Below are 19,007 nucleotides of genomic sequence, written 5' to 3' on the forward strand. Positions count from 1 at the left end.
TTTGGACATTTACACTTAGGGGTGTACTCACTTTTGTTGCCAACAGTTTAGACATTAATGGCTGTGTTTTGAGTTATATTGAGGGGACAGCAAATGTACACTGTTATGCAGGCTGTACACTCACTACTTTACATTGTAGCAAAATGTCATTTCTTCAGTGTTGTCACATGAAAAGATATAATAAAATATTTACACTGTTATACAGGATGTACACTCACTACTTTACATTGTAGCAAAGTGCCATTTCTTCAGTGTTGTCACATGAAAAGATATAATAAAATATTTACACTGTTATGCAGGCTGTACACTCACTACTTTACATTGTAGCAAAATGTCATTTCTTCAGTGTTGTCACATGAAAAGATATAATACAATATTTACACTGTTATACAGGCTGTACACTCACTACTTTACATTGTAACAAAGTGTCATTTCTTCAGTGTTGTCACATGAAAAGATATAATAAAATATTTACACTGTTATGCAGGCTGTACACTCACTACTTTACATTGTAGCAAAATGTCATTTCTTCAGTGTTGTTACATGAAAAGATATAATAAAATATTTGCACAAATGTGAGGTGTTTACTGACTTTTGTGGGATACTATAAAGTGGAAAAAGTGGGCGTTATTTTTAGGGGGCGTGTGACGTTTTTCGCCACATGTTGCGTGTAGCCAATAGAGAACCTCTGAAAGCATTGGTTGCCGTGGGAACCAATTTTGGTTCTTATAACGTTTAATCTTCTAGTGATCAAATGATAACAATGAAAAGCTAAGTAATAACGTTAACCTGTCTGCCAACTAAGGGAATTTAGATGTAACGTTAATACACTCTGACCCATCTAACTAGTTGTTGAAAGTGAGAACTAAAACTAGTTAGATGGGTCCGAGTGTATTAAAGTTACATCTAAATTCCCTTAGTTGACAGACAGCTTAACATTAATTCTTAGCTTTTCATTGTTATCATTTTATTACTAGAAGATGAAACGTTATAAGAACCAGTGGGAACCAATGCTTTCAATGGTTCTCTATTGGCTACACGCAACATGTGACGAAAAACTTCACACGCCCCCTAAAAATAAAGCCTACTTTTTCCACTGTAAATCTTTCAACGGGTAAACAGTACAGCCACTATCCTCTTATGAATGAGTTATCCTAAAACGTCGAAACATGTAAGGAATATAACCAATGGGCTGTTTCATGTTTTTAGAAACCGGTGGTTGCATTTTTATGTTTACTTTACACTTTTATACTTTTTTTAGCCTTTATTTTAACTAATACTTCAGAAAACTTTTGCATTGGAAAATATCTTTGCAGTCCAGTTTGGATTTTGTATTGCATATTTCTTACCTCATATTAGATTGAGGTTTTAAAGTGTGAGCGCATTTCTGTCATTTTACAATAAGTGAGCTTTGATTTATTTAAAAAAGAAGGCATCTAAGCTAAGGAGCCAGTCAATTTTTGGGTCAGACCCTGGACAGCACTTGTTTGTTGGTGCTGTCCAATCAGCAAGAACAACCCAGGTTGTTCACCAAAAATGGTCCGACATCTAAACTTACATTCTTGCTTTTCAATTAAAGATACTAAGAGAATGAAGACAATTTGATAATAGGAGTAAATTAGTAAGTTGCTTAAAATTGCATGCTCTTTCTGAATCACAAAAGAAAAAATCAGTGTCCCTTTAATAAAAAAAAAGTTTAATTATGCTTAAATGTTGTTTAAATGCTTAAAAATAAACTTTACAATATACTTGCATTATATCTGGTTACATAATGCAAGTAACTTTGAAATGTGTTGGTTTTCTAAATTCCACTGAGTTTCAGTAAAGTAGTGGACACCGCCATATTGGAACTAAGGTTTTCCCGTTATCTATTTCTTCTGCTGAGGATAATTTTAGACAGAAACAGAATGACTCTTTATTGAAAGGGACACACACATTTTATATACTTACAATCCCGTGCCCTTAATAAACATTATCTAGAGCAGAAGATTAAACAACAGGAATGTAAACAATAGGACATACAATCCCCCACCGCTGCCCACACACTTCAAAGCTAGATTAGACATACAGAGATATAACAGCAGGCGGTCCCAGCATTGCAATGTCTGTGCTGATTGTAAACTCTTGCAATAAGTATCTGAGTCTTGAAGGGGGGTTGAAACGGGCAATGCAGATTTGGTGCCTGAAAGTCTGGGCAAATTTTATGGACAGAGAGAGGGGCATCCAGATGTGGTCTGGAAGAGACACAGCAAAATCCCTTCCAGTTCCAGGGTCCATAGTAAGTGGGCAGGAGTCTAGCCCACAGCCCCCTACAAAATCCCCAGTGACAGTAGGGTTTGTCACATTCCTTCCCCCTCAAAAGGAGATGAACCAGGTCCCATACCATTCACTGGTTTGGAGCTGTGTTAGTCGGGCAGAAAAAAACCACAATACATTTCCATTGGGGAATGGGTCCCCACCACTGGGGAGCTGAGTCGACTGCCCAGTCTCCCGGATGATTGTAACGCTGCTGGGGGGTTGGGCTGATAACCAAGGCTTCTGGAGGCTCATCCAAAAGCTGGGAAGATACATGGTCAATAGTGTCTCCAAGGCTCCTGGGCTGTTGCTGGGGAGGGAGGATGGCTTCCTCTGCCCCCGGGGTCCTTGTATCCTTGCAGGGATGATGAGCCAACCCCTGCATCTCCCGGTTCCCCCTCCTCTTGCTGGGGATCATAGGTGGCTGCTTTCATCCCTGGGTCCTCACACCGCCACTGAGGAGCGAGAACGGCTTCCTCCACTCCCGTGTACCCACACTGCCGCTGGGGAGAGAGATCGGCTATCTCCTCTCCCTAAAATGGGTTCTGGTTCTGGGGAGAGAGGTTGGCTACCTCCTCTCCCTGGAACTGGCTCTGCTGCTGGGAAGAGAGGTTGGCCACCTCCTCTCCCTGGAAATGGCTTTGCCGCTGAGGAGAGAGGTTGGCTACCTCCTCTCCCTGGAACTGGCTCTGCCGCTGTGGAGTGAGGTTGGCTACCTCCTCTCCCTGAAACTTGCTCTGTTGCTGGGGAGAGAGGTTGACTACCTCCTCTCCCTTGAACTTGCTCTGCCACTGTGTAGACAGTTCAGGTGCCTCCTCTCCCTGGAACTGGCTCTGGCGCTGGGGAGAGAGCTCAGCTAACTCCTCTCTCTGAGACTCCAGAGATATCACAGGTGCTGGGCAGAGGCCATTGGCACTCTGCCCTGTTGCCAGCACTTCTGCTGGTGTGGCTCCTTTGTCCAAGACCATAAGTTCGGGGCCAGGCTGCTGATCGTGGTCTAGCAGCTCTTGGTAGCTCATTCCCGGTTTCCACTCCTCTGCAGACTCCAAGGCATGCTGCCGAACGAGATCTAACAGCCTTTTATATGCCTTTTCTAGCTCCCATTTCAGGACACTTATAAAATCCAGATCGTCTTGCAGCCAGGGTGCCCCCGAGAGATTCAGCAGTCTCTCTCGGTACTCACTAATGTACTCCGGTCTCCACTCCACCTCACTCCCCAAGTCTGGATTTTGGGCCAGCATTGAAAATAGTAATCCAGGGCTGCCAAAGCCAAAAGCCCTTTGTAAGATCATCTGTCTCCAAATCTGGACACACCTGGGCCACATACCACCGCAGTGCCCGGTACCTTTCCTCTACCTTCATCTCTGTCTGGACCAGTCCCTCTATTTCAGATAGCCATTCCTCCCTGCGTTGCTCTCCCAGGAAATGCTCTTGTGAGTTCAGCTGGAACCAGTACCTTTCCTCATCAGTGGGGAAGAGCTTTCCATAACAGTCCTGGTCCTGTTGATGTGCCTCCCAACAGAGTTGCTGACGGAAAAAGTCCCTCCATTCCAGCTCGCCCTGTGCAGAACCTGGATCATCCATCTGGGCCAGTGCCTCTTGCATTCTCTGATGGAACACAGCTTCCATGGCTGAAGGCCTCTGCACTGCTTCTCCTGTGTCAACAACAAACTTGGTCCCTGTGGTGGTTTCAACTGCTCCGTATGGAGTAAGCAGATACCACCGCTGCCAGGAAAAGTGACGGACCTTTTGGTACCCTCTCTAGGTATGTCTGCCTGTTCAGCTTCCTTAACAGCTGGAACCACCAATGCTTCAGAAAATTACCCCAAGAATCAGACAAGACCGATTTAGAGTAAAAACAGAATGACTTTTTATTGAAAGGGACACACACATTTTATACACTTACAATCCCCCGCCCTGAATAAACATTAGCTAGAGCAGCAGATTAAACAATAGGAATGTAAACAATAGGACATACAATCCCCAACCGCTGCCCACACACTTCAAAGCTAGATTAGACATACAGAGATATAAAAGCAGGATGTCGCAGCATTGGAATGTCTGTGCTGATTGTAAACTCTTGCAATACGTCTCTGAGTCTTAAAGGGGAGTTGAAATGGGCAATGCAGATTTGGTGTCTGAAAGTCTGGGCAAGTTTTATGGATAGGGAGAGGGGCATCCAGATGTGGTCTGGAAGAGACACAGCAAAATTCCTTCCAGCTCCAGGGTCCATAGTCAGTGGGCAGGAGGCTAGCCCATACCCCCCTTCAAAAGGCCCGGTGACAGTAGGGTTTTTCACATTATGTGCATTCGAATCAGGAAGAAGGCGTCCACATGCTGAAATTGTCTCTTATTGAAGCCAGATTTAATCTAGTGAAAGTGCACCCAAAATACACAATGCAGATATCTATATCACACATCCTTGTTTGCACACTATTGTATTGCCTTTTTATATGTATCCCTAATTATCATCAGCAGAAGAGATAGATAAGGGAAAAATCTAGGTTCCAACATGGCAGCACCCATTACTTTATAGAAACTGAAGTACTATATAGAAACTAAACCATTACACTTATATATTCAATATTAAAGGGACACTGAACCCGTTTTTTTATTAATGATTCATGTTCTAATTTACTCCTGTCATCAATTTTTCTTTGTTTTCTTGCAATCTTTATATAGAAAGCAGGAATGTAAAGGAGCCGGCCCATTTTAGGTTCAGCACCCTGGATAGCGCTTGCAAGCGTGAACCAAAATGGTCCGGATCCTAAGCTTTACATTCCTGCATTTTAAATAAAGATAGCAAGAGAAAGAGTAAAAATAGATAATAGGAGTAAATTAGAAAGTTGCTTTAAATTGCTGCTGTATCTGAATCATTAAAGAAAAAAATTGGGTTTAGTGTCCCTTTAAACTAATATATTTTTATCAACATTGGATTTGACCCAAACTTGCTGGAGATCAAACAGACGTATAAACAAGCTTCAGAGACAGGAGGCGAGTTAGCCAGGTGACTCTATAAGGATACGGTCTGCCTGTTTGCATATATATGTGCTTCATCAAACTTGCTGGAGACCAAACAGACGTATAAACAAGCTTCAGAGACGGTAGGCGAGTTAGCCATGTGACTCTATAAGGATATGGTCTGCCTGTTTTGCACATATAAGTGCTTTATAAAACTTGCTGGAGACCAAACAGACGTATAAACTAGTTTCAGAGACGGGAGGCGAGTTAGCCAGATGACTCTATAAGGATCCGATCTGCCTGTTTTGCACATATATGTGCTTCATTAAACTTGCTGGAGACCAAACAGACGTATAAACGAGATTCAGAGAAGGGAGGCGAGTTAGCCAGGTGACTCTATAAGTATATGGTCTGCCTGTTTACACATATATGTGCTTTATAAAACTTGCTGGAGACCAAACAGACGTATAAACAAGCTTCAGAGACAGGAGGCGAGTTAGCCAGGTAAATCTATAAGGATCCGCTCTGCCTGTTTGCACATATATGTGCTTTAAAAAACTTGCTGGAGACCAAACAGACGTATAAAAAAGCTTCAGAGACAATATGCGAGTTAGCCATGTGACTCTGTAAGGATACGGTCAGTCTCTTTGGCACATATATGTGCTTCATTAAACTTGCTGGAGACCAAACAGACGTATAAACAAGATTCAGAGACGGTAGGCGAGTTAGCCATGTGACTCTGTAAGGATACGGTCTGTCTCTTTGGCACATTTATGTGCTTCATTAAACTTGCTGGAGACCAAACAGACATATAAACAAGCTTCAGAGACGGGAGGCGAGTTATTCAGGTGACTCTATAAGGATACGGTCTGCCTGTTTTGCACATATATGTGCTTAATCAAACATGCTGGAGACCAAACAGACGTATAAACAAGCTTCATAGACGGGAGGCGAGTTAGCCAGGTGACTCTATAAGGATACGGTCTGCCTGTTTTGCACATATATGTGCTTAATCAAACATGCTGGAGATTAAACAGACGTATAATTTAAACAAGCTTCAGAGATGGGAGGTGAGTTAGCCAGATGCCTCAGTAAGGATACGGTCTGCCTGTTTGCACATATATGTGCTTCATCAAACTTGCTGGAGACCAAACAGACGTATAAATACGTTTCAGAGATGGGAGGCGAGTTAGCCAGGTGACTCTTTAAGGATCCGGTCTGCCTGTATTACACATATATGTGCTTCATCAAACTTGCTTGAAACCAAACAGATGTGTAAACAAGCTTCAGAGATGGGAGGCGAGTTATTCAGGTGACTCTATAAGGATCCGGTCTTCCTGTTTGCACGTATATATGCTTCATCAAACTTGCTTGAGACCAAACAGACATATAAACAAGCTTCATAGACGGGAGGAGCCAGGTGACTCTATAAGAATACGGTCTGCCTGTTTTGCACATATATGTGCTTAATCAAACATACTGGAGATTAAACAGACGTATAAAGAAGCTTCAGAGATGGGAGGCGAGTTAGCCAGATGACTCAGTAAGGACACGGTCTGCCTGTTTGCACATATATGTGCTTCATCAAACTTGCTTGAGACCAAACAGACGTGTAAACAAGCTTCAGAGGCGGGAGGCGAGTTATTCAGGTGACTCTATAAGGATACGGTATGCCTGTTTGCACATATATGTGCTTCATCAAACTTGCTGGAGACCAAACAGACGTATAAATAAGTTTCAGAGATGGGAGGCGAGTTAGCCATGTGACTCTATAAGGATACGGTCTGCCTGTATTACACATATATGTGCTTCATCAAACATGCTGGAGACCAAACAGACGTATAAACAAGCTTCAGAAACGGGAGGCGAGTTAGCCAGGTGACTCTATAAGTATACGGTCTGCCTGTTTGCACATATATGTGCTTTATAAAACTTGCTGGAGACAAAACAGACATATAAACAAGCTTCAGAGACGGGAGGCGAGTTAGCCAGCTGACTCTATAAGGATCCGATCTGCCTGTTTTGCACATATATGTGCTTTATAAAACTTGCTGGAGACCAAACAGACGTGTTAGCAAGCTTCAGAGACGGTAGGCGAGTTAGCCATGTGACTCTATAAGGATATGGTCTGCCTGTTTTGCACATATAAGTGCATAATAAAACTTGCTGGAGACCAAACAGACGTATAAACAAGCTTCAGAGATGGTAGCCGAGTTAGCCATGTGACTCTGTAAGGATACGGTCAGTCTCTTTGGCACATATAAGTGCTTCATTAAACTTGCTGGAGACCAAACAGACGTATAAACTAGTTTCAGAGACGGGAGGCGAGTTAGCCAGATGACTCTATAAGGATCCGATCTGCCTGTTTTGCACATATATGTGCTTCATTAAACTTGCTGGAGACCAAACAGACGTATAAACGAGATTCAGAGACGGGAGGCGAGTTAGCCAGGTGACTCTATAAGCATATGGTCTGCCTGTTTACACATATATGTGCTTTATAAAACTTGCTGGAGACCAAACAGACGTATAAACAAGCTTCAGAGACAGGAGGTGAGTTAGCCAGGTGACTCTATAAGGATCCGGTCTGCCTGTTTGCACATATATGTGCTTTAAAAAACTTGCTGGAGACCAAACAGACGTATAAAAAAGCTTCAGAGACAATATGCGAGTTAGCCATGTGACTCTGTAAGGATACGGTCTGTCTCTTTGGCACATTTATGTGCTTCATTAAACTTGCTGGAGACCAAACAGACATATAAACAAGCTTCAGAGACGGGAGGCGAGTTATTCAGGTGACTCTATAAGGATACGGTCTGCCTGTTTTGCACATATATGTGCTTAATCAAACATGCTGGAGACCAAACAGATGTATAAACAAGCTTCATAGACGGGAGGCGAGTTAGCCAGGTGACTCTATAAGGATACGGTCTGCCTGTTTTGCACATATATGTGCTTAATCAAACATGCTGGAGATTAAACAGACGTATAATTTAAACAAGCTTCAGAGATGGGAGGTGAGTTAGCCAGATGCCTCAGTAAGGATACAGTCTGCCTGTTTGCACATATATGTGCTTCATCAAACTTGCTGGAGACCAAACAGACGTATAAATACGTTTCAGAGATGGGAGGCGAGTTAGCCAGGTGACTCTTTAAGGATCCGGTCTGCCTGTATTACACATATATGTGCTTCATCAAACTTGCTTGAGACCAAACAGATGTGTAAAGAAGCTTCAGAGACGGGAGGCGAGTTATTCAGGTGACTCTATAAGGATCCGGTCTTCCTGTTTGCACGTATATATGCTTCATCAAACTTGCTTGAGACCAAACAGACATATAAACAAGCTTCATAGACGGGAGGAGCCAGGTGACTCTATAAGAATACGGTCTGCCTGTTTTGCACATATATGTGCTTAATCAAACATACTGGAGATTAAACAGATGTATAAAGAAGCTTCAGAGATGGGAGGCGAGTTAGCCAGATGACTCAGTAAGGACATGGTCTGCCTGTTTGCACATATATGTGCTTCATCAAACTTGCTTGAGACCAAACAGACGTATAAACAAGCTTCAGAGATAGGAGGCGAGTTAGCCAGGTGACTCTATAAGGATACGGTCTGCCTGTTTTGCACATATATGTGCTTTATAAAACTTGCTGGAGACCAAACAGACGTATAAACAAGCTTCAGAGACGTGAGGCGAGTTATTCAGGTGATGCTATAAGGATACGGTCTGCCTGTATGCACATATAAGTGCTTTATAAAACTTGCTGGAGACCAAACAGACGTATAAACAAGCTTCAGAGACGGGAGACGAGTTATTCAGGTGACTCTATAAGGATACGGTCTGCCTGTTTTGCACATATATGTGCTTCATCAAACTTGCTTGAGACCAAACAGACGTATAAACAAGCTTCATAGACGGGAGGCGAGTTAGCCAGGTGACTCTATAAGGATACGGTCTGACTGTTTTGCACATATATGTGCTTAATCAAACATACTGGAGATTAAACAGACGTATAAACAAGCTTCAGAGATGGGAGGCGAGTTAGCCAGATGACTCAGTAAGGACATGGTCTGCCTGTTTGCACATATATGTGCTTCATCAAACTTGCTTGAGACCAAACAGACGTATAAATAAGTTTCAGAGATGGGAGGCGAGTTAGCCATGTGACTCTATAAGGATACGCTCTGCCTGTATTACACATATATGTGCTTCATCAAACATGCTGGAGACCAAACAGACGTATAAACAAGCTTCAGAGATGGGAGGCGAGTTAGCCAGGTGACTCTATAAGGATACGGTCTGCCTGTTTGCACATATATGTGCTTCATCAAACTTGCTGGAGACCAAACAGACGTATAAATAAGTTTCAGAGATGGGAGGCGAGTTAGCCATGTGACTCTATAAGGATACGCTCTGCCTGTATTACACATATATGTGCTTCATCAAACATGCTGGAGACCAAACAGACGTATAAACAAGCTTCAGAGATGGGAGGCGAGTTAGCCAGGTGACTCTATATGGATACGGTCTGCCTGTTTGCACATATATGTGCTTCATCAAACTTGCTGGAGACCAAACAGACGTATAAATAAGTTTCAGAGATGGGAGGCGAGTTAGCCATGTGACTCTATAAGGATACGCTCTGCCTGTATTACACATATATGTGCTTCATCAAACATGCTGGAGACCAAACAGACGTATAAACAAGCTTCAGAGATGGGAGGCGAGTTAGCCAGGTGACTCTATAAGTATACGGTCTGCCTGTTTGCACATATATGTGCTTTATAAAACTTGCTGGAGACCAAACAGACGTATAAACAAGCTTCAGAGACGTGAGGCGAGTTATTCAGGTGATGCTATAAGGATACGGTCTGCCTGTATGCACATATAAGTGCTTTATAAAACTTGCTGGAGACCAAACAGACGTATAAACAAGCTTCAGAGACGGGAGACGAGTTATTCAGGTGACTCTATAAGGATACGGTCTGCCTGTTTTGCACATATATGTGCTTCATCAAACTTGCTTGAGACCAAACAGACGTATAAACAAGCTTCATAGACGGGAGGCGAGTTAGCCAGGTGACTCTATAAGGATACGGTCTGACTGTTTTGCACATATATGTGCTTAATCAAACATACTGGAGATTAAACAGACGTATAAACAAGCTTCAGAGATGGGAGGCGAGTTAGCCAGATGACTCAGTAAGGATACGGTCTGCCTGTTTGCACATATATGTGCTTTATCAAACTTGCTGGAGACCAAACAGACGTATAAATAAGTTTCAGAGATGTGAGGCGAGCTAGCCATGTGACTCTATAAGGATACGGTCTGTCTGTTTTGCACATATATGTGCTTCATCAAACATCCTGGAGACCAAATAGACGTATAAACCAGTTTCAGAGACGGTAGGCGAGTTAGCCATGTGACTCTATAAGGATATGGTCTGTCTCTTTGGCACATATATGTGCTTCATTAAACTTGCTGGAGACTAAACAGACGTATAAACAAGCTTCAGAGATGGTGAGCGAGTTGTTCAGGTGACTCTATAAGGATACGGTCTGCCTGTTTGCACATATATGTGCTTTATCAAACTTGATGGAGACCAGACGTATAAATAAGTTTCAGAGATGGGAGGCGAGTTAGCCAGGTGACTCTTTAAGGATCCGGTCTGCCACTTTGGCACATATATGTGCTTCATTAAACTTGCTGGAGACTAAACAGACGTATAAACAGGCTTCAGAGACGGGAGGCGAGTTATTCAGGTGACTCTATAAGGATACGGTCTGCCTGTTTTCACATATATGTGCTTTATCAAACTTGCTTGAGACCAAACAGACATATAAACAAGCTTCATAGACGGGAGGCGAGTTAGCCAGGTGACTCTATAAGAATACGGTCTGCCTGTTTTGCACATATATGTGCTTCATCAAACTTGCTTGAGACCAAACAGACGTATAAACAAGCTTCATAGACGGGAGGTGAGTTAGCAAGGTGACTCTTTAAGGATACGGTCTGCCTGTTATGCACATATATGTGCTTAATCAAACATACTGGAGATTAAACATACGTATAAACAAGCTTCAGAGATGGGAGGCGAGTTAGCCAGATGACTCAGTAAGGATACAGTCTGCCTGTTTGCACATATATGTGCTTCATCAAACTTGCTGGAGACCAAACAGATGTATAAATAAGTTTCAGAGACGGTAGGCAAGTTAGCCATGTGACTCTATAAGGATATGGTCTGTCTCTTTGGCACATATATGTGCTTCATTAAACTTGCTGGAGACTAAACAGACGTATAAACAAGCTTCAGAGATGGTGAGTGAGTTATTCAGGTGACTCTATAAGGATACGTCTGCCTGTTTGCACATATATGTGCTTCATCAAACTTGATGGAGACCAAACAGACGTATAAATACGTTTCAGAAATGGGAGGCGAGTTAGCCAGGTTACTCTTTAAGGATCCAGTCTGCCACTTTGGCACATATATGTGCTTCATTAAACTTGCTGGAGACTAAACAGACGTATAAACAGGCTTCAGAGGCGGGAGGCGAGTTATTCAGGTGACTCTATAAGGATACGGTCTGCCTGTTTTCACATATATGTGCTTCATTAAACATGTTGGAGACCAAACAGACATATAAACAAGCTTCAGAGACGGGAGGCGAGTTATTCAGGTGACTCTATAAGGATACGGTCTGCCTGTTTTCACATATATGTGCTTCATCAAACTTGCTTGAGACCAAACAGATGTATAAACAAGCTTCATAGACGGGAGGCGAGTTAGCCAGCTGACTCTATAAGAATACGGTCTGCCTGTTTTGCACATATATGTGATTAATCAAACATGCTGGAGATTAAACAGACGTATAAACAAGCTTTAGAGATGGGAGGCGAGTTAGCCAGATGACTCAGTAAGGACACGGTCTGCCTGTTTGCACATATATGTGCTTCATCAAACTTGCTGGAGACCAAACAGACATATAGACAAGTTTCAGAGATGGGAGGCGAGTTAGCCATGTGACTCTATAAAGATACGGTCTGTCTGTTGTGCACATATATGTGCTTTATAAAACTTGCTGGAGACCAAACAGACGTATAAACAAGCTTCAGAGACGGGAGGCGAGTTAGCCAGGTAACTCTGTAAGTATCCAGTCTGCCTATTTGCACATATATGTGCTTCATCAAACATGCTGGAGACCAAACAGACGTATAAACAAGCTTCAGAGATGGGAGGCAAGTTAGCCAGGTGACTCTATAAGGATCCAATCTGCCTGCTTGCAAATATATGTGCTCTATAAAACTTGCTGGAGACCAAACAGACGTATAAACTAGTTTCAGAGATGGGAGGCGAGTTATCCAGGTGACTCTATAAGGATACGGTCTGCCTGTATTACACATAGATGTGCTTAATCAAACATGCTGGAGACCAAACAGACGAATAAACAAGCATCAGAGATGGGAGGCGAGTTAGCCAGGGGATGCTGTAAGGATACGGTCTGCCACTTTTGCACATATATGTGCTTCATCAAACTTGCTGGAGACCAAACAGACGTATAAACAAGCTTCAGCTTCAGACGTATAAACAAGCTTTATAAAGTCTTGATAAAGGTCTAGAACAGACCGAAACGCGTCGACTGGTAAGCCTAATTCCTATTTTTTGTCCATTTTAAAACCCTCGGCACTATTGTATGTTTCTGTATTACAATAGGATTAACCTGGGATTGTCTGGTGTTTGAGAAGAGTACGCCCGAGGAATTATTGTGTGTAACGATCTTGACTTCCTGCAATTTTGATCCCACTGTTTGTCATTTTTTAACACAATGGTCACCGATTCAGTATTTTTGTTTTTTTATTGATTAACTCTCTGATGGTTTATTTGGATCACCACTTTGGAGTTTGGACTTGCAATTATCAATTGTTTTTTACACCATCACCATTCACTTGAGTTTTTTATTTGGATTGAACTGTTACTGAATCGTACTCACCGGAGTCTTTATTTTGAATGAACTGTTACTGAATCGTACTCACCGGAGTCTTTATTTTGAATTAACTGTTACTGAATCGTACTCACCGGAGTCTTTATTTTGAATGAACTGTTATGAATCGTACTCACCGGAGTCTTTATTTTGAATGAACTGTTACTGAATCGTACTCACCGGAGTCTTTATTTTGAATGAACTGTTACTGAATCGTACTCACCGGAGTCTTTATTTTGAATGAACTGTTACTGAATCGTACTCACCGGAGTCTTTATTTTGAATGAACTGTTACTGAATCGTACTCACCGGAGTCTTTATTTTGAATGAACTGTTACTGAATCATACTCACCGGAGTCTTTATTTTGAATGAACTGTTACTGAATCGTACTCACCGGAGTCTTTATTTGGATTGAACTGTTACTGAATCGTACTCACCGGAGTCTTTATTTGGATTGAACTGTTACTGAATCATACTCACCGGAGTCTTTATTTTGAATGAACTGTTACTAATTTCAAATTTGTATTTTTCACTTTATAAACCGTCACACAAGGGAATCATGTTTATGGATTGTTAGGCACTTTTTTATTAATATTTTTTTTATTAATTTATATGTGTTAGTTATTAAGATTCAAAATTGTTAAACACATAGTTGCAATACTACACTCAGACACAGTCACCACCCAATTGTAGTATTTCCAACGCCTATGATACCTTATTGGAAACATTTGTTATCAAGCACCTAATTGCACCACTACATCCAGTAGCAGTCACGATACTATTGGAGTTTCTCACACGCTTACTTAACCGGTCATTTGCCAAAGGACATCCATTGTTTTTAAAACGGTTTTTTAACTGTATTTAAACTTGTAATACATTGTACTGTTTTTTAACAATTTTATGGTTTGTGTTTGTATATCACATGGATCCATGTTTGTCTATTTGTATAAATAAATTATAATTGTATTTTATACATAGTAGGAGTTCCAATTTATTCAGACCCAGCCTTTTGGAGCTTTGGTATCCACTCATTTAGACGTATAAACAAGCTTCAGAGACGGGAGGCGAGTTGGCCAGGTGACTCTATAAAGATACGGTCTGCCTGTTTGCACATTTATGTGCTTCATCAGACTTGCTGGAGACCAAACAGACGTATAAACAAGCTTCAGAGAGGGGAGTTAGCCATGTGACTCTATAAGAATACGGTCTGCCTGTTTGCACATATATATGCTTTATAAAACTTGCTGGAGACCAAACAGACGTATAAACAAGCTTCAGAGAGGGGAGTTAGCCATGTGACTCTATAAGAATACGGTCTGCCTGTTTGCACATATATATGCTTTATAAAACTTGCTGGAGACCAAACAAACATATAAATAAGCATCAGAGACAGGAGGCGAGTTATTCAGGTGATGCTATAAGGATACGGTCTGCCTGTATGCACATATAAGTGCTTTATAAAACTTGCTGGAGACCAAACAGACGTAAAAACAAGCTTCAGAGACGGGAGACGAGTTATTCAGGTGACTCTATAAGGATACGGTCTGCCTGTTTTGCACATATATGTGCTTCATCAAACTTGCTTGAGACCAAACAGACGTATAAACAAGCTTCATAGACGGGAGGCGAATTAGCCAGGTGACTCTATAAGGATACGGTCTGCCTGTTTTGCACATATATGTGCTTAATCAAACATACTGGAGATTAAACAGACGTATAAACAAGCTTCAGAGATGGGAGGCGAGTTAGCCAGATGAATCAGTAAGGATACGGTCTGTCTCTTTGGCACATATATGTGCTTTATAAAACTTTCTGGAGACCAAACAGACATATAAACAAGCTTCAGAGAGGGGAGGCGAGTTAGCCAGCTGACTCTATAAGGATACGGTCTGCCTGTATTACACATATATGTGCTTTATAAAACTTGCTGGAGACCAAACAGACGTATAAAAAAGCTTCAGAGACGGGAGGCGTGTTAGCCAGGTGACTCTATAAGGATATGGTCTGCCTGTATTACACATATATGTGCTTCATCAAACTTGCTGGAGACCAAACAGACGTATAAACAAGCTTCAGAGACGGGAGGCGAGTTAGCCAGGTGACTCTATAAGTATACGGTCTGCCTGTTTGCACATATATGTGCTTTATAAAACTTGCTGGAGACCAAACAGACGTATAAACAAGCTTCAGAGACGGGAGGCGAGTTAGCCAGGTGACTCTATAAGTATACGGTCTGCCTGTTTGCACATATATGTGCTTTATAAAACTTGCTGGAGACCAAACAAACATATAAATAAGCATCAGAGACAGGAGGCGAGTTAGCCAGGTGACTCTATATGGATACGGTCCGTCTGTTTTGCACATATATGTACTTTATAAAACTTGCTGGAGACCAAACAGACGTATAAACAAGCTTCAGAGACGGGAGACGAGTTAGCCATGTGACTCTATAAGAATACGGTCTGCCTGTTTGCACATATATGTGCTTTATAAAACTTGCTGGAGACCAAACAGACGTGTTAGCAAGCTTCAGAGACGAGAGGGGAGTTAGCCAGGTAACTCTGTAAGTATCCAGTCTGCCTATTTGCACATATATGTGTTTTATAAAACTTGCTGGAGACCAAACAGATGTATAAACAAGCTTCAGAGAGGGGAGTTAGCCATGTGACTCTATAAGGATATGGTCTGCCTGTTTTGCACATATAAGTGCTTTATAAAACTTGCTGGAGACCAAACAGACGTATAAAAAAGCTTCAGAGACGGGAGGCGAGTTAGCCAGCTGACTCTATAAGGATCCGATCTGCCTGTTTTGCACATATATGTGCTTTATAAAACTTGCTGGAGACCAAATAGACGTATTAGCAAGCTTCAGAGACGGTAGGCGAGTTAGCCAGATGACTCTATAAGTATACGGTCTGCCTGTTTGCACATATATGTGCTTTATAAAACTTGCTGGAGACCAAACAGACGTATAAACAAGCTTCAGAGACGGGAGGCGAGTTAGCCAGGTGACTCTATAAATATACGGTCTGCCTGTTTGCACATATATGTGCTTTATAAAACTTGCTGGAGACCAAACAGACGTATAAACAAGCTTCAGAGACGGGAGACGAGTTAGCCATGTGACTCTATAAGAATACGGTCTGCCTGTTTGCACATATATGTGCTTTATAAAACTTGCTGGAGACCAAACAGACGTGTTAGCAAGCTTCAGAGACGAGAGGGGAGTTAGCCAGGTAACTCTGTAAGTATCCAGTCTGCCTATTTGCACATATATGTGCTTTATAAAACTTGCTGGAGACCAAACAGATGTATAAACAAGCTTCAGAGAGGGGAGTTAGCCATGTGACTCTATAAGGATATGGTCTGCCTGTTTTGCACATATAAGTGCTTTATAAAACTTGCTGGAGACCAAACAGACGTATAAAAAAGCTTCAGAGACGGGAGGCGAGTTAGCCAGCTGACTATATATGGATACGATCTGTCTGTTTTGCACATATATGTGCTTTATAAAACTTGATGGAGACCAAACAGACTTATAAAAAAGCTTCAGAGACGGGAGGCGAGTTAGCCAGCTGACTCTATAAGGATCCGATCTGCCTGTTTTGCACATATATGTGCTTTCTAAAACTTGCTGGAGACCAAATAGACGTGTTAGCAAGCTTCAGAGACGGGAGGCGAGTTAGCCAGATGACTCTATAAGTATACGGTCTGCCTGTTTGCACATATATGTGCTTTATAAAACTTGCTGGAGACCAAACAGACGTATAAACAAGCTTCAGAGACGGGAGGCGAGTTAGCCAGGTGACTCTATAAGTATACGGTCAGCCTGTTTGTACATATATATGCTTTATAAAACTTGCTGGAGACCAAACAGACGTATAAACAAGCTTCAGAGACGGAAGGCGAGTTAGCCAGATGACTCTATAAGTATACGGTCTGCCTGTTTGCACATATATGTGCTTTATAAAACTTGCTGGAGACCAAACAGACGTGTTAGCAAGCTTCAGAGACGAGAGGGGAGTTAGCCAGGTAACCCTGTAAGTATCCAGTCTGCCTATTTGCACATATATGTGCTTTATAAAACTTGCTGGAGACCAAACAGATGTATAAACAAGCTTCAGAGAGGGGAGTTAGCCATGTGACTCTATAAGGATATGGTCTGCCTGTTTTGCACATATAAGTGCTTTATAAAACTTGCTGGAGACCAAACAGACGTATAAAAAAGCTTCAGAGATGGGAGGCGAGTTAGCCAGCTGACAATATATGGATACGATCTGTCTGTTTTGCACATATATGTGCTTTATAAAACTTGCTGGAGACCAAACAGACGTATAAAAAAGCTTCAGAGACGGGAGGCGAGTTAGCCAGCTGACTCTATAAGGATCCGATCTGCCTGTTTTGCACATATATGTGCTTTATAAAACTTGCTGGAGACCAAACAGACGTATAAACAAGCTTCAGAGACGGGAGGCGAGTTAGCCAGGTGACTCTATAAGTATACGGTCAGCCTGTTTGTACATATATATGCTTTATAAAACTTGCTGGAGACCAAACAGACGTATAAACAAGCTTCAGAGACGGAAGGCGAGTTAGCCAGATGACTCTATAAGTATACGGTCTGCCTGTTTGCACATATATGTGCTTTATAAAACTTGCTGGAGACCAAACAGACGTGTTAGCAAGCTTCAGAGACGAGAGGGGAGTTAGCCAGGTAACCCTGTAAGTATCCAGTCTGCCTATTTGCACATATATGTGCTTTATAAAACTTGCTGGAGACCAAACAGATGTATAAACAAGCTTCAGAGAGGGGAGTTAGCCATGTGACTCTATAAGGATATGGTCTGCCTGTTTTGCACATATAAGTGCTTTATAAAACTTGCTGGAGACCAAACAGACGTATAAAAAAGCTTCAGAGATGGGAGGCGAGTTAGCCAGCTGACAATATATGGATACGATCTGTCTGTTTTGCACATATATGTGCTTTATAAAACTTGCTGGAGACCAAACAGACGTATAAAAAAGCTTCAGAGACGGGAGGCGAGTTAGCCAGCTGACTCTATAAGGATCCGATCTGCCTGTTTTGCACATATATGTGCTTTCTAAAACTTGCTGGAGACCAAACAGATGTATAAAAAAGCTTCAGAGACGGGAGGCGAGTTAGCCAGATGACTCTATAAGTATACGGTCTGCCTGTTTGCACATATATGTGCTTTATAAAACTTGCTGGAGACCAAACAGATGTGTTAGCAAGCTTCAGAGACGAGAGGGGAGTTAGCCAGGTAACTCTGTAAGTATCCAGTCTGCCTATTTGCACATAAATGTGCTTTATAAAACTTGCTGGAGACCAAACAGACGTGTTAGCAAGCTTCAGAGACGAGAGGGGAGTTAGCCAGGTAACCCTGTAAGTATCCAGTCTGCCTATTTGCACATATATGTGCTTTATAAAACTTGCTGGAGACCAAACAGATGTATAAACAAGCTTCAGAGAGGGGAGTTAGCCATGTGACTCTATAAGGATATGGTCTGCCTGTTTTGCACATATAAGTGCTTTATAAAACTTGCTGGAGACCAAACAGACGTAAAAACAAGCTTCAGAGACGGGAGACGAGTTATTCAGGTGACTCTATAAGGATACGGTCTGCCTGTTTTGCACATATATGTGCTTCATCAAACTTGCTTGAGACCAAACAGACGTATAAACAAGCTTCATAGACGGGAGGCGAATTAGCCAGGTGACTCTATAAGGATACGGTCTGCCTGT

Source organism: Bombina bombina, chromosome 8 (assembly GCF_027579735.1).
Source record: "Bombina bombina isolate aBomBom1 chromosome 8, aBomBom1.pri, whole genome shotgun sequence".
Classification (NCBI taxonomy): domain Eukaryota; kingdom Metazoa; phylum Chordata; class Amphibia; order Anura; family Bombinatoridae; genus Bombina; species Bombina bombina.